At 45.2% G+C, this 15,063-nt stretch overlaps 1 protein-coding gene and 1 pseudogene across 1 annotated transcript in view; one reads left to right on the top strand and one right to left on the bottom strand.

Moving 5' to 3' along the window:
• LOC135561392 (E3 ubiquitin/ISG15 ligase TRIM25-like) overlaps positions 1-2,572 on the top strand; it is a 10,433-nt pseudogene extending 7,861 nt beyond the window's left edge.
• Positions 1-15,063, bottom strand: part of LOC135561380 (E3 ubiquitin/ISG15 ligase TRIM25-like) — a 426,185-nt gene that overhangs the window by 117,567 nt on the left and 293,555 nt on the right. The window lies entirely within an intron of this gene.

Raw genomic sequence — 15,063 nt, 5'->3', positions numbered from 1 at the left:
TCTGTCTGTCCCTCTCTCTCTGTCTGTCCTCTCTCTCTCTGTCTGTCCCGCTCTCTCTCTCTCTGTCCCGCTCTCTCTCTGTCTGTCCCTCTCTCTCTCTGTCTGTCCCTCTCTCTCTGTCTGTCCCTCTCTCTCTCTGTCTGTCCCTCTCTCTCTCTGTCTGTCCCTCTCTCTCTGTCTGTCCCTCTCTCTCTGTCTGTCCCTCTCTCTCTCTGTCTGTCCCGCTCTCTCTCTGTCTGTCCCGCTCTCTCTCTCTCTGTCCCGCTCTCTCTCTGTCTGTCCCTCTCTCTCTCTGTCTGTCCCTCTCTCTCTCTGTCTGTCCTCTCTCTCTCTGTCTGTCTCTCTCTCTCTGTCTGTCCCTCTCTCTGTCTGTCCCTCTCTCTCTCTGTCTGTCCCTCTCTCTCTCTGTCTGTCCCTCTCTCTCTCTGTCTGTCCCTCTCTCTCTCTGTCTGTCCCTCTCTCTCTGTCTGTCCCTCTCTCTCTGTCTGTCCCTCTCTCTCTGTCTGTCCCTCTCTCTCTGTCTGTCCCTCTCTCTCTGTCTGTCCCTCTCTCTGTCTGTCCCTCTCTCTCTCTCTCTCTCTCTCTCCAGAGTTATCAGTCTCTCTCTCTCTCTCTCCAGCGGTATCAGTCTCTCTCTCTCTCTCTCCAGCGGTATCAGTCTCTCTCTCTCTCTCTCTCAGCGGTATCAGTCTCTCTCTCTCTCTCCAGAGGTATCAGTCTCTCTCTCTCTCCAGAGTTATCAGTCTCTCTCTCTCTCTCTCCAGAGGTATCAGTCTCTCTCTCTCTCTCTCCAGAGTTATCAGTCTCTCTCTCTCTCTCCAGAGGTATCAGTCTCTCTCTCTCTCTCTCCAGAGGTATCAGTCTCTCTCTCTCTCTCTCTCTCTCCAGCGGTATCAGTCTCTCTCTCTCTCTCTCCAGCGGTATCAGTCTCTCTCTCTCTCTCAGAGGTATCAGTCTCTCTCTCTCTCTCTCCAGAGGTATCAGTCTCTCTCTCTCTCTCTCAGAGTTATCAGTCTCTCTCTCTCTCTCCAGAGTTATCAGTCTCTCTCTCTCTCTCCAGAGGTATCAGTCTCTCTCTCTCTCTCCAGAGGTATCAGTCTCTCTCTCTCTCTCCAGAGGTATCAGTCTCTCTCTCTCTCTCCAGAGGTATCAGTCTCTCTCTCTCTCTCTCCAGAGTTATCAGTCTCTCTCTCTCTCTCTCCAGAGGTATCAGTCTCTCTCTCTCTCTCTCCAGCGGTATCAGTCTCTCTCTCTCTCTCTCCAGAGGTATCAGTCTCTCTCTCTCTCCAGAGGTATCAGTCTCTCTCTCTCTCCAGAGTTATCAGTCTCTCTCTCTCTCCAGAGTTATCAGTCTCTCTCTCTCTCTCTCTCTCCAGAGGTATCAGTCTCTCTCCAGTATCAGTGTATCTTCAGACTTACCTTCCTGTCAGCTCACACTGGACCCAAACACAGCACACACACTCCTCTCTCTGTCTGAAGGGAACAGAAAGGTGACCTGTACAGACCAAGTCCAACCATATCCTGTCCATCCAGACAGATTCACCAACTACAGGCAGGTTCTGTGTAGAGAGGGTCTGTCTGGACGCTGTTACTGGGAGGTGGAGAGGACTGGTGTTGTTGTTTTTACAGCAGTCTCATATAAAGACATCAGCAGAACAGAGACAGGTAATGATGGTAGATTTGGATTCAATAACAAGTCCTGGAGTTTACATTGCTCTAGTGATGGTTATTGGTTCAGACACAATAATGTTGTGACTAAAGTATCAGGCCCTCAGTCCTCCAGAGTAGGAGTGTACCTGGATCACAAGGCAGGTACTCTGTCCTTCTACAGTGTCTCTGACACAATGACCCTCCTCCACAGAGTCCAGACCACATTCACTCAGCCCCTCTATCCTGGGTTTGGTCTCACTGGTTCTGCTGAGCTGGTTAAACTGTAAACTGATTAGTTATTAATTAAAATTCAATCCAATGTTTTAATCTTGTCCATTTCCATGAATCATGATGTCTGGTGTTGATGTATATTGGTTGTCATTCAGAACCATTGATATGTTTTCTCAGTTGGTTCTCTGTCTCTATGTAATTCTCCTCAGTATCATTGATCAGCTTGTTGGCTCGGTCCTAATTGATGTGTTCTCTGTCACCTGGAGCTGCATGGAAAATGTTTTCAGGACTAGTCAGCCCACTACACTGGTATCTACTTTCTACTAAACTATATGGTCTGGTTTCCCAGACACAGATGAATCTAGTCCTGGACTAAACAGTATGTTCAATGTAGATGTCCAGGAAACCGGCCCTAAATGTGTCATCTTTCATCCTCCCATACTGCTCAGTCCAGCAACATTAAACCTGTCCAGCAGGTGGTGCTGTTGACCAAACAATAAAACCAGCAGATATCTTGACTTGCCACTCAGTATATCAGTAATGTTCAGAATAGTACTTTAATATCATTGGAGATTGATGGTCTTTTTAATCCACTATCCAGAGTCAGGAACAGATGAAGTTAGGTCTGCTACTGTTCAGTGATTAAATAGGATTTATGGTGATGGGAAATAATAAAAAACACTCAACTTCATCTCGTAATAGTTTTCCTTTGTTATTTATTCCAAGGTGTGTCTTTAACTTGTAAATGTATTGTGTGGAGGTGAGCTAGTGGTGTGGCTGATAGAATAGAATGAAAAGGGAGGAGGGAGGAAGAGGGGAGGAGTGAAGGGCTGTTCAAGAAACCAGATGAGGAAGAGGAAGATGTTCAGGGAATTACTGTCTCTGGTCCAAATGGTTCCCTATTCCCTACGTAGTGCACTACGGTGCTTCTGACCAGGTCTAAAGTAGTGTTCTACGTAGGGAATAGGGTGTAGATTTATTACAATATCATGCTTTAGTGTTTGGCACAACAATATATTAGATCTCCACCCCCCCACTTCCTGTCTGTCATCCCCCAGTTCTGTTAAGACTTCCTCTCATTGAACTGGGCCTAAATGGTCACTTTGTATTGATAGTCCATACTGGTCTTTACTATGGTTCTACATACAGTACCTGTATTGATAGTCCATACTGGTCTTTACTATGGTTCTACATACAGTACCTGTATTGATAGTCCATACTGGTCTTTACTATGGTTCTACATACAGTACCTGTATTGATAGTCCATACTGGTCGTTACTATGGTTCTACATACAGTACCTGTATTGATAGTCCATACTGGTCTTTACTATGGTTCTACATACAGTATCTGTATTGATAGTCCATACTGGGCTTTACTATGGTTCTACATACAGTATCTGTATTGATAGTCCATACTGGTCTTTACTATGGTTCTACATACAGTACCTGTATTGATAGTCCATACTGGTCTTTACTATGGTTCTACATACAGTACCTGTATTGATAGTCCATACTGGTCTTTACTATGGTTCTACATACAGTACCTGTATTGATAGTCCATACTGGTCTTTACTATGGTTCTACATACAGTACCTATATTGATAGTCCATACTGGTCTTTACTATGGTTCTACATACAGTATCTGTACCTGGCGGGTTTCTACTCACATGTTCCTTCATCTCTACAACTTTATCTGGTTCTCTCCCACTTCCCTTCCATCTCTCCTTTCTAAGTGTGAACTTGTCCACTTCCCTTCGTGGATTTAAAGGAAATGACTGGTTTATGTAAACTCCCTCTACCCCATGTCAACACCAATCCAATGCTTTTACATTTGGAGGAAGGAGAGATTATTGGGACTCCCCCATGGAGTGATGATAGAGGGATGTGAAAGAGGAGAGAGGTAATGGTTGTACTCCCCCATGGAGTGGTGATAGAGGGATGTGAAAGAGGAGAGAGGTAATGGTTGTACTCCCCCATGGAGTGATGATAGAGGGATGTGAAAGAGGAGAGAGGTAATGGTTGTACTCCCCATGGAGTGATGATAGAGGGATGTGAAAGAGGAGAGAGGTAATGGTTGTACTCCCCCATGGAGTGATGATAGAGGGATGTGAAAGAGGAGAGAGGTAATGGTTGTACTCCCCCATGGAGTGGGGATAGAGGGATGTGAAAGAGGAGAGAGGTAATGGTTGTACTCCCCCATGGAGTGATGATAGAGGGATGTGAAAGAGGAGAGAGGTAATGGTTGTACTCCCCCATGGAGTGATGATAGAGGGATGTGAAAGAGGAGAGAGGTAATGGTTGTACTCCCCCATGGAGTGATGATAGAGGGATGTGAAAGAGGAGAGAGGTAATGGTTGTACTCCCCCATGGAGTGATGATAGAGGGATGTGAAAGAGGAGAGAGGTAATGGTTGTACTCCCCCATGGAGTGATGATAGAGGGTAATGGACCCTGGATTCAAATACTGTTTGAAATCTTACAAATACTTTGAGTATTTCCTTTAGTCCTCCAGGCGGGCGGGTTTGTTTGTACTTTTAGGACTTTTCTATTGGTTCCATTACAACAAACTCAATCAAACACTGCTTATTAAATATTCAACATTATTTTAACGCAGGTCTGTTTCCACGTGCAATCAGCCTGTAATGTCTTGTATGATCTCATCAGGTAAAGGTGTGTCAAATAGAAAGGCAAGTCTCACCACTGAGAGGAAAACATCACTGGTCCACCTCTGCATCAGGTCAGCTATGTTGATCAGTACTGTCCCAGGGATGCTGGGAGCAGAGATGAACTCCCCTGACCTGGTACCACCTATGGAGTTGTCATTTTAATATCAGTTTAACCCCATTGCTGCTATAACACATAAACCATGTTAATAGAATGAAATGGATCCAGGTTCCATTTATTCTACATTAGATTTACTGCCTGTGGAACACTTCTCCAAAGTGTCTGAAATCAAGATGACTGCAGGTCTGAATCCCAAACTAATGGGGGGAAATGGCTCCATCTAATAAGATGGTATTTAGAGATATGAACCTTTCTACTGGGGTGAACCATCCCCTTAACATACAGTACCAGTCAAAAGTTTGGACACACCTACTCATTCAAGGGTTTTTCATTATTTTTACTATTTTCTACATTGTAGAATAATAGTGAGGACATCAACACTATTAAATAACACACGTGGAATCATGTAGTAACCAAAAACGTGTTCAACAAATCAAGTGGAGGCCAGGTCATCTGATGCAGCACTCCATCACTCTCCTTCTTGGTCAAATAGCCCTTACACAGCCTGGAGGGGTGTTGGGTCATTGTCCTGCTGAAAAACAAATGATAGTCCCACTAAGCCCAAACCAGATGGGATGGCGTATGACTGCAGAATGCTGTGGTTGCTATGCTGGTTAAGTGTGACTATCATGGTGGTGCCCCCGGTAAAGCACCATCACACCTCCTCCTCCATGCTTCACGGTGGAAAATACACATGCAGAGATCATCTGTTCACCTACTCTGCTTCTCACAAAGACATAACACCTCCTCCTCCATGCTTCACGATGGAAAATACACATGCAGAGATCATCTGTTCACCTACTCTGCTTCTCACAAAGACATCACACCTCCTCCTCCATGCTTCACGGTGGATAATACACATGCAGAGATCATCTGTTCACCTACTCTGCTTCTCACAAAGACATCACACCTCCTCCTCCATGCTTCACGGTGGAAAATACACATGCAGAGATCATCTGTTCACCTACTCTGCTTCTCACAAAGACACGGCGGTTGGAACCAGAAGTCTTAAATTTGAACTCATCAGACCAAAGGACAGATTTCCATCGGTCTAATGTCCATTGGTCGTGTTTCTTGGCCCAAGCAAGTCTCTTCTTCTTATTGATGTCCTTTAGCAGTGGTTTCTTTGCAGCAATTGATAGTGAGGGTGTTTTCTGTTAACAGAATGTGTTTCTTGTTAAAAGGCTGAATATCACTAAAGGGAATAAGCAAAGACACTATGTGTAATTCTGGGATTGAGTTTACAGTAAAACCCTATGAACCTGAAAGGGACTGCAGTGTGCTCCAGTCTCCAGCAGGGGGCACTAAAACCCTATGAACCTGAAAGGGACTGCAGTGTGCTCCAGTCTCCAGCAGGGGGCACTAAAACCCTATGAACCTGAAAGGGACTGCAGTGTGCTCCAGTCTCCAGCAGGGGGCAGTAAAACCCTATGAACCTGAAAGGGACTGCAGTGTGCTCCAGTCTCCAGCAGGGGGCAGTAAAACCCTATGGACCTGAAAGGGACTGCAGTGTGCTCCAGTCTCCAGCAGGGGGCAGTAAAACCCTATGGACCTGAAAGGGACTGCAGTGTGCTCCAGTCTCCAGCAGGGGGCAGTAAAACCCTATGGACATGAAAGGGGTTGCAGTGTGCTCCAGTCTCCAGCAGGGGGCAGTAAAACCCTATGGACCTGAAAGGGACTGCAGTGTGCTCCAGTCTCCAGCAGGGGGCAGTAAAACCCTATGAACCTGAAAGGGACTGCAGTGTGCTCCAGTCTCCAGCAGGGGGCAGTAAAACCCTATGGACATGAAAGGGGTTGCAGTGTGCTCCAGTCTCCAGCAGGGGGCAGTAAAACCCTATGGACCTGAAAGGGACTGCAGTGTGCTCCAGTCTCCAGCAGGGGGCACTAAAACCCTATGAACCTGAAAGGGACTGCAGTGTGCTCCAGTCTCCAGCAGGGGGCACTAAAACCCTTGTAGTTATTGGTATAATTCTATAATGAACTATAGTGATCTGTACTTATTGGTATAATTCTATAATGAACTATAGTGATCTGTAGTTATTGGTTGATAGAGGAAAATATAGTTTAGATAATCAATTATGTTTATGATTATATTATATATACATTAATGATTAGAACCATTCAGTTTTTCAAACTGATGAGAATGTTTTGGTTGGATTCCATTAGGGGAGAGGAGTTTATCCTTTAGACAGGTTGGAATGTAGAGTTAACGTGGGAGCGAGGCTGTGGCGGTCCGACAGATAAGAAATGTCTGGGAGACGTTCCAGGCCTGATGAACAATGGGCTCTTGTGAGAATCAGAGAGAGGGTGTAACTGATGACATCATTTTATGTCTTCTTTAGATTTAAAATGTAATGTTCTTTGTATTTTGGGTCAGTACTCATCAAGAATAAATGCTGAACTTGTTTTTAAGACTGGTCTCGTGCTAATTCATGCAAATGATAAACTTACAACTTATCATGAATTAGAAATGAGTGTGAATTTAATTGGTTTTGGCAATTAAACATAAAGGAATTTAGAATTCCTCTATCATTGGTATAATTCTATAATGAACTATAGTGATCTGTACTTATTATTTCCTGGAAATAATGTATAGGTGCTCCACCAATATAATTGATCCAAGGAACTAGAGGGGAGGGGAACCCCGCCTAGAGGAAAGAACTTAGATTTAGAAACAATGGTGGAGTAAAGCCGAGGGGATCTGGTTATTAGCATAAAGTGGAGGGACGATGACACTTCTATCAGCATGAAACTGTATAAAAGGACTGAGTCCGGCAGTTGTAACAGTGAAAGTATAAAATAAATATTAGTGTGGCCGCTGCATATTGGGAGTTGTGTGTTTCATCTGTTCTGGATGGTTCAGTTCAGTGGGGTTATTCACCTGTCTTGTTCAGGTGGTTCATCTGTTCTGGATGGTTCAGTTCAGTGGGGTTATTCACCTGTCTTGTTCAGGTGGTTCATCTGTTCTGGATGGTTCAGTTCAGTGGGGTTATTCACCTGTCTTGTTCAGGTGGTTCATCTGTTCTGGATGGTTCAGTTCAGTGGGGTTATTCACCTGTCTTGTTCAGGTGGTTCATCTGTTCTGGATGGTTCAGTTCAGTGGGGTTATTCACCTGTCTTGTTCAGGTGGTTCATCTGTTCTGGATGGTTCAGTTCAGTGGGGTTATTCACCTGTCTTGTTCAGGTGGTTCATCTGACCAGTCTGTTCAGTCTGTTTGAGTTAGGATTGTGTAGTCTGATTCAGTCTGTTCAGTCTGTTTGAGTTAGGATTGTGTTGTCTGATTCAGTTTGTTCAGTCTGTTTGAGTTAGGATTGTGTTGTCTGATTCAGTTTGTTCAGACTTGTTTGTTCAGTCTGTTTGAGTTTGCGCCCAAACGCAACCCATTCATCTTATTGAATCAGTCTGAGTCAGGTGGGTCATTCAATTCATCCACAATTCTCGCTCATTCGCTCATCTGGGGCATTTATTCCATCTCATTCATCTGTCCTGTTGACTGTTCTGTTCCATCCAGTTTGGAGTGGCAACTGTCCATCTGCATTGTCGAATAGAATGAAATAAAAGACCTATGTTGACCGCCTATTGTGTAGAGGAAGTGAATTAATTAGGGACTACTCAGACAGGTAAAACCCTGTGGTTACCGCTTGGCTGTGTTGAGGAAGTGAATCAGTAAAGGACTACTCAGACAGGTAAAACCCTGTGGTTACCGCTTGGCTGTGTTGAGGAAGTGAATCAGTAAAGGACTACTCAGACAGGTAAAACCCTGTGGTTACCGCTTGGCTGTGTGGAGGAAGTGAATCAGTAAAGGACTGCTCAGACAGGTAAAACCCTGTGGTTACCGCTTGGCTGTGTTGAGGAAGTGAATCAGTAAAGGACTACTCAGACAGGTAAAACCCTGTGGTTACCGCTTGGCTGTGTTGAGGAAGTGAATCAGTAAAGGACTGAATTTGCAGGTGGTTTAGTAAGAGGTGTGTAAAAGTTCTCTGCTGTTGGTGCTGAATGGGTTGCACACTACTTCTCACGGACCGTCACTTGACTGTGACCTGGTAGGGAGGACGCACCCAGTCCCACACTACTTCTCCCGGACCGTCACTTGACTGTGACCTGGTAGGGAGGACGCACCCAGTCCAAGTGAGACAGGAGAGAAAAGGATCAATAAAAGAGAACACGAGGTGCTAAACATGTTCAAAGCAGAAGGATTGTTGGAAAGTATAAAGAAAACTGGAGGAATGTTGAAGAAAGAATGAAAAGTCAGACAGGAAGAAGGTGGAATGGTTGGCAGAACCCCCACCATGCACCAGTAGGTAAAACCCCCACCATGCACCAGTAGGTAAAACCCCCACCATACACCAGTAGGTAAAACCTCCACCATACACCAGTGGGTAAAACCTCCACCATGCACCAGTAGGTAAAACCCCCACCATGCACCAGTGGGTAAAACCTCCACCATACACCAGTGGGTAAAACCTCCACCATGCACCAGTAGGTAAAACCCCCACCATGCACCAGTGGGCAAAACCTCCACCATACACCAGTGGGTAAAACCTCCACCATACACCAGTGGGTAAAACCCCCACCATGCACCAGTGGGTAAAACCTCCACCATACACCAGTGGGTAAAACCCCCACCATGCACCAGTGGGTAAAACCTCCACCATACACCAGTGGGTAAAACCCCCACCATGCACCAGTAGGTAAAACCCCCACCATGCACCAGTGGGTAAAACCCCCACCATGCACCAGTGGGTAAAACCTCCACCATACACCAGTGGGTAAAACCCCCACCATGCACCAGTGGGTAAAACCTCCACCATACACCAGTAGGTAAAACCTCCACCATACACCAGTGGGTAAAACCCCCACCATACACCAGTGGGTAAAACCAGTGGGTAACGCCGCAGCCCGTCTGGTGTTCAACCTTCCCAAGTTCTCTCACGTCACCCCGCTCCTCCGCTCCCTCCACTGGCTTCCAGTTGAAGCTCGCATCCGCTACAAGACCATGGTGCTTGCCTACGGAGCTGTGAGGGGAACGGCACCTCAGTACCTCCAGGCTCTGATCAGGCCCTACACCCAAACAAGGGCACTGCGTTCATCCACCTCTGGCCTGCTCGCCTCCCTACCACTGAGGAAGTACAGTTCCCGCTCAGCCCAGTCAAAACTGTTCGCTGCTCTGGCCCCCCAATGGTGGAACAAACTCCCTCACGACGCCAGGACAGCGGAGTCAATCACCACCTTCCGGAGACACCTGAAACCCCACCTCTTTAAGGAATACCTAGGATAGGATAAAGTAATCCCTCTCACCCCCCCTCCCCCTGAAAAGATTTAGATGCACTACTGTTCCACTGGAGGTCATAAGGTGAATGCACCAATTTGTAAGTCGCTCTGGATAAGAGCGTCTGCTAAATGACTTAAATGTAATGTAAAATGTAATGGTAAAACCCCCACCATACACCAGTGGGTAAAACCAGTGGGTAAAACCCCCACCATACACCAGTAGGTAAAACCTCCACCATACACCAGTGGGTAAAACCCCCACCATACACCAGTGGGTAAAACCAGTGGGTAAAACCCCCACCATACACCAGTAGGTAAAACCAGTGGGTAAAACCAGTGGGTAAAACCCCCACCATACACCAGTGGGTAAAACCTCCACTATGCACCAGTAGGTAAAACCAGTGAGTAAAACCTCCACCATACACCAGTGGGTAAAACCTCCACCATACACCAGTGGGTAAAACCTCCACCACACACCAGTGGGTAAAACCTCCACAATACACCAGTAGGTAAAACCTCCACCATACACCAGTAGGTAAAACCCCCACCATGCACCAGTAGGTAAAACCTCCACCATACACCAGTAGGTAATACCTCCACCATACACCAGTGGGTAAAACCTCCACCATACACCAGTAGGTAATACCTCCACCATGCACCAGTGGGTAAAACCCCCACCATACACCAGTGGGTTAAACCCCCACCATACACCAGTGGGTTAAACCTCCACCATGCACTAGTGGGTAAAACCCCCTCCATGCACCAGTAGGTAAACCCCGACCATGCACCAGTGGGTAAAACCCCCACCATGCACCAGTGGGTAAAACCAGTGGGTAAAACCCCCACCATGCACCAGTGGGTAAAACCAGTAGGTAAAACCCCCACCATGCACCAGTAGGTAAAACCAGTGGGTAAAACCTCCACCATACACCAGTGGGTAAAACCTCCACCATAAACCAGTGGGTAAAACCTCCACCATACACCAGTGGGTAAAACCCCCACCATACACCAGTGGGTAAAACCCCCACCATGAACCAGTGGGTAAAACCTCCACCATACACCAGTGGGTTAAACCTCCACCATACACCAGTGGGTAAAACCTCCACCATACACCAGTGGGTTAAACCTCCACCATACACCAGTGGGTAAAACCTCCACCATACACCAGTGGGTAAAACCTCCACCATACACCAGTGGGTAAAACCCCCACCATACACCAGTGGGTAAAACCAGTGTGTAAAACCCCCACCATACACCAGTAGGTAAAACCTCCACCATACACCAGTGGGTAAAACCTCCACCATACACCAGTGGGTAAAACCTCCACCATACACCAGTGGGTAAAACCTCCACCATACACCAGTGGGTAAAACCAGTAGGTAAAACCCCCTGGTGTCCAGAGTGGTGGAAATAAAGAGAGAAACAAAGGTGGAAGATGAGAAGGAGACTCCCTCTGTGGCCTCTCAGGTAAAAGAAAAGGACCTGGAAAGGACAGGGGAGACTGAGCAATGTGCAGGAAGGAACCCAGAAAAGTTGAACAGTTATGAAAGATTATGTGGAAATAGGAAGACAAGTGTGAATGATTTGGTAATATGGGTTATTAATAAATGTGATATTTAAGGTGCAATACTGGAATAAGACATTAAGTCATCCATATTCTCCAGTAATACATTTGCAAACTTTAGTTTAGGTTCTAATACAAGGTATTAAGTGTTGTGACCAATGAATTATTATCCGGGGAAGTGTGTAGCGCTGCCTTGGAAAATAGTTAATAGAAGGTGTGTATTATTTAAAGAAGGGAAAGGTTTGGGAATAATAATGACCCCGTTTCTCCCTGTAAGATGGAGGATTTTAATAAAGCCATGGAGTCGGTGAAAGAAGCACGAGACTTTTCTACCAATTCTTCTGGAATATGGGGAATTAATAGATGTACTTAGCTACAAAAAGACTGGGTATATGAGGACATTGGTATAATTAATAGATGTACTTAGCTACATAAAGACTGGGTATGTGAGGACATTGGTATAATTAATAGATGAACTCAGCTACATAAAGACTGGGTATGTGAGGACATTGATATCATTAATAGATGTACTTAGCTACAAAAAGACTGGGTATGTGAGGACATTGATATAATTTGTATTTCGGCTTTGATGGCAGGTTTGAAACCTGTGATCAAAACGACTGTAACGGCTGTCGTCCTCCTCTCCTGAGGAGTAATAGGAAGGACTGTAACGGCTGTCGTCCTCCTCTCCAGAGGAGTAATAGGAAGGACTGTAACGGCTGTCGTCCTCCTCTCCTGAGGAGTAATAGGAAGGACTGTAACGGCTGTCGTCCTCCTCTCCTGAGGAGTAATAGGAAGGACTGTAACGGCTGTCGTCCTCCTCTCCCGAGGAGTAATAGGAAGGACTGTAACGGCTGTCGTCCTCCTCTCCTGAGGAGTAATAGGAAGGACTGTAACGGCTGTCGTCCTCCTCTCCCGAGGAGTAATAGGAAGGGCTGTAACGGCTGTCGTCCTCCTCTCCTGAGGAGTAATAGGAAGGATCGGAGGACCAATGCGCAGCGTGGTAAGTGTTCAAGAGTCCTGTTTTAGGGGCTATTTGGTCATTGGAGAAGGGAGTGTAAAGACATCACAGCGTAGGGAGACAGAGTCCTGTTTTAGGGGCTATTGGTCATTGGAAAAGGGAGTGTAAAGACATCACAGCGTAGGGAGACAGAGTCCTGTTTTAGGGGCTATTGGTCATTGGAGAAGGGAGTGTAAAGTGGGACTGGAACCTGCTGCATTGGAAGGAAATGACGCTATACCTGCGTTTGCATCTTTTTCAAAAGAGCAACAACAAATCCTTTTGAGAGCAGCAGGAGAGGAAATGTCACATATCGGTGTATCGCCTCGGTTCGATTCATAGTGGTTCATAGAGGTTACAGATTCTTTGTGGAGGATGTTGTATGAGATCACTTCTTACCCAACTTTTTAGTAGAGGCCAGGGATCACAGGAAAACGTATTTTGGGTTGAAGAATCTGGTGAAATGCCAGAGATCACAGGAAAACGTATTTTGGGTTGAAGAATCTGGTGAAATGCCAGGGATCACAGGAAAACGTATTTTGGGTTGAAGAATCTGGTGAAATGCCAGGGATCACAGGAAAACGTATTTTGGGTTGAAGAATCTGGTGAAATGCCAGGGATCACAGGAAAACGTATTTTGGGATGAAGAATCTGGTGAAATGCCAGGGATCACAGGAAAACGTATTTTGGGATGAAGAATCTCAGTGAAATGCCAGGGGAAGGGATTCTAAAGGGAACACATTTAAATTATATGGCCAAACACTCCTTGTTAATTCAGAAAGCCTTGATGTTTATTTTTATAACATTTGATGTGATTTTATTCTGAAATAGATTTAAATTTGATGTGGTTTTATTCTGAAATAGGTTTCTAGAATGTAGGAAAGTGGTGGAGGGGTAACGAGGAATTAGCAAAGGGGTTACTAAACCTAAAATGAAGTGGACATGTTTTCAGTTAGTTCATGAACATTGTGGTGGTTCTGGAGAATGGGACTGAATAAAAGATACATAAACGTTGGTGGGTTGAAACAAACAAATATTTAATGATGAGAGTAAAGACAGTGGATTTACAATTATCATGTTTGGTTTATAATTCATACATTTAATGATGAGAGTAAAGACAGTGGATTTACAATTATCATGTTTAGTTTATAATTAATACATTTTGACTTGCTGATTAAAATGTAACATAGTGAATGCTAACGAAATGTACAATTTCTTTTCCAGAAAAGGGGGTTTCATTATCTCTCGTTGGAATGTCCCCGGAGACTGTGGTATCGGGGAGAGCAGGATAAAAGTATCTGGATTAGGCCATAAACAGACTTCCAGATAAGTGAGGCCTTGTTCAGGTGTGTTTTTGACCTACGGTTCACCAGCACACACAATTTACTGGTTACCAATATGCATTAGTGGTGTTGATACTGTGGGATTTATTTTGGATGGGGTCTTTTCAATTCAGTTGTAAATTGGGTTTGCAGAAGGATGGAAATGTTTGGAAGGTTTTGAAATGGTTTGTGAAGGACAGGGAAAGAAAAGGGAGAGGAAATATTTAATGGTGTCAAATGCCCTGTATCCTGACTTTCTGGTGAGACCAGAACAATCTCACTAGAAATGATAGAAACAGGTGGGATTTAATTATAAAATGAATGAGAAACACCAGTTTCTACTCCATTGCTTTATGAGATAAGTTGATTGGTTATTCAAATTAGTTTATTTTTGATTTAACATGTTTTTGAATCATGTTGGAGACTGGAACACATAGGGTCTTACTGCCCCCTGCTGGAGACTGGAGCACACTGCAGTCCCTTTCAGGTCCATAGGGTTTTACTGCCCCCTGCTGGAGACTGGAGCACACTGCAGTCCCTTTCAGGTCCATAGGGTTTTACTGCCCCCTGCTGGAGACTGGAGCACACTGCAGTCCCTTTCAGGTCCATAGGGTTTTACTGCCCCCTGCTGGAGACTGGAGCACACTGCAGTCCATTTCAGGTCCATAGGGTCTTACTGCCCCCTGCTGGAGACTGGAGCACACTGCAGTCCCTTTCAGGTCCATAGGGTTTTACTGCCCCCTGCTGGAGACTGGAGCACACTGCAGTCCCTTTCAGGTCCATAGGGTTTTACTGCCCCCTGCTGGAGACTGGAGCACACTGCAGTCCCTTTCATGTCCATAGGGTTTTACTTTTTTAGTAAAGACCAGTATGGACTATCAATACAGGTACTGTATGTAGAACCATAGTAAAGACCAGTATGGACTATCAATACAGGTACTGTATGTAGAACCATAGTAAAGACCAGTATGGACTATCAATACAGGTACTGTATGTAGAACCATAGTAAAGACCAGTATGGACTATCAATACAGATACTGTATGTAGAACCATAGTAAAGACCAGTATGGACTATCAATACAGGTACTGTATGTAGAACAAGTAAAGACCAGGGACTACAATACAGGTACTGTATGTAGAACCATAGTAAAGACCAGTATGGACTATCAATACAGGTACTGTATGTAGAACCATAGTAAAGACCAGTATGGACTATCAATACAGGTACTGTATGTAGAACC

Source organism: Oncorhynchus nerka, linkage group LG17 (assembly GCF_034236695.1).
Source record: "Oncorhynchus nerka isolate Pitt River linkage group LG17, Oner_Uvic_2.0, whole genome shotgun sequence".
Lineage (NCBI taxonomy): Eukaryota > Metazoa > Chordata > Actinopteri > Salmoniformes > Salmonidae > Oncorhynchus > Oncorhynchus nerka.
This window is presented reverse-complemented; position numbering and strand designations above follow the sequence as displayed.